The sequence below is a fragment of the Phalaenopsis equestris genome, unplaced genomic scaffold (genome assembly GCF_001263595.1).
Source record: "Phalaenopsis equestris unplaced genomic scaffold, ASM126359v1 Scaffold218034, whole genome shotgun sequence".
Lineage (NCBI taxonomy): Eukaryota > Viridiplantae > Streptophyta > Magnoliopsida > Asparagales > Orchidaceae > Phalaenopsis > Phalaenopsis equestris.
Window position 1 is genome coordinate 3179 of NW_018236506.1, and position 1828 is coordinate 5006.

The following is a 1828-nucleotide window of genomic DNA, read 5'->3' on the forward strand; positions in this document are numbered from 1 at the left end:
CTGCTGTTGAAAGAGATAATGAATGTTTTAACATGAAAATTAGTGAACATCTATTGAATGAACATTTTAAAGAATATTTTGAGAAAAAAGAACAATTTGAAGATAGTGATGAAGTTATTTCAGATGAATTAGAAAATGAAAAATTAGAGTATGTTCAGGAAAGATTTGAGATGCTGGATATTACAGAAAATTTTGATAAGAATCTAGTTCCGTCAATTATAAAACCATCTGAACTTGAGTTGAAAATTTTGCTTAGTCACTTGAAGTATGTGTTTCTGGGAGACTCATCTATAATACCTGTTATTATATCTTCAAAATTAAATGATTTGCAAGAGCAAAGACTGTTAGATATTTTAAAAAGATATAAGAAAACTTTTGATTGGACCTTAGCTGATATTAAGGGAATCAGTCCTTCGATCTGTATGCACAGAATTATACTAGATGAACAATCTAAACCAAGAGTTGATCCAAAAAAGAGATTAAACCCAATGAAAAAGAGATTAAACCCAAAAAAGAGATTAAACCCAATGATGAAAGAAGTAGTCAAAAAGGAAATTTTGAAATGGTTGGACACTGAAACTATATATCCTATTTTAGATAGTGCTTAGGGAAATTTTTCTTTGTTTTTATTATTTTTTAAGAAAGGAGGGGTGACTACTAAAGCACAAGAAAATGATGAATTAATACCTATCAGACAAGTTACTGGGTAGCGTATTTGCATTGATTATAGAAAATCAAACACTGCCACCAGAAAAGATCACTTCCCTTTACCCTTTTTAGACAAAATAGTAGATAAACTTGCTGGGCACAAACAATTTTGTTTTTTAGATGAATATACCTGTTACCATCAAAGTCCTATTGCTTCTGAGGATCAAGAAAAGACAACATTTATTAGTCCATTCGTTTTGTTTTTTAGATGAATATACCTGTTACCATCAAAGTCCTATTGCTTCTGAGGATCAAGAAAAGACAACATTTATTAGTCCTTTTGGAAATTTTGCTTTTCAAAGAATGCTTTTTGGATTATGTAATGCACCTGCAACATTCCAGAGATGTATGATGTCTCTATTTAGTAAGTTAATTGATGATGGATTGGAACTATTTATGGCTGATTTATCTGTATTTGGAACATCATTTGACGCATGCTTAAATTATCTTGAAAAAGTTTTGAAGCTATTTGAAAGAACTAATTTAGTTCAAAATTGGGAGAAATGTCAATTTATGATTGCAGGAGGAATTGTATTAGGGCATAAAATTTTGGAAGATGGTATGGAAGCAGACCCTACAAAAATTCAAGTTATATCTAAACTAACACCTCCTATTAATGTAAGAGAGGTTAGGAGTTTTCTTGGACATGTTGGTTTTTACAGGCGTTTTATTAAAGATTTTTCAAAAATTACTAAACCTCTATGCCAACTTCTAGAAAAGGACGAGAAATTTAAATTTATTAAAAATTGTTTAAATGCCTTTGAGTTATTAAAGAAAAAACTAATCACAGCCCCTACTCTAGTTTCACCTAACTAGGAGAAACCATTTGAACTGATGTGTGATGCTAGTGATTATGCTATTGGAGCTGTTCTTGGACAAAGGTATGAAAATATTTTTAAGGTCTAGTAAAACTCTAGTAAAACTCTTAATGATGCTCAAATTAATTATATTGTTACTGAGAAAAAGTTGGCCATTGTGTATGCTTTAGAAAAATTTAGATCTTATTTAATTGGAGCTAAATGTGTTGTGCACACTAATCACTCTGCTATTAAATATCTGATGTAAAAGAAGGATGCCAAACAAAGGTTAATTAGATGGATACTTTTGATGCAAGAATTTG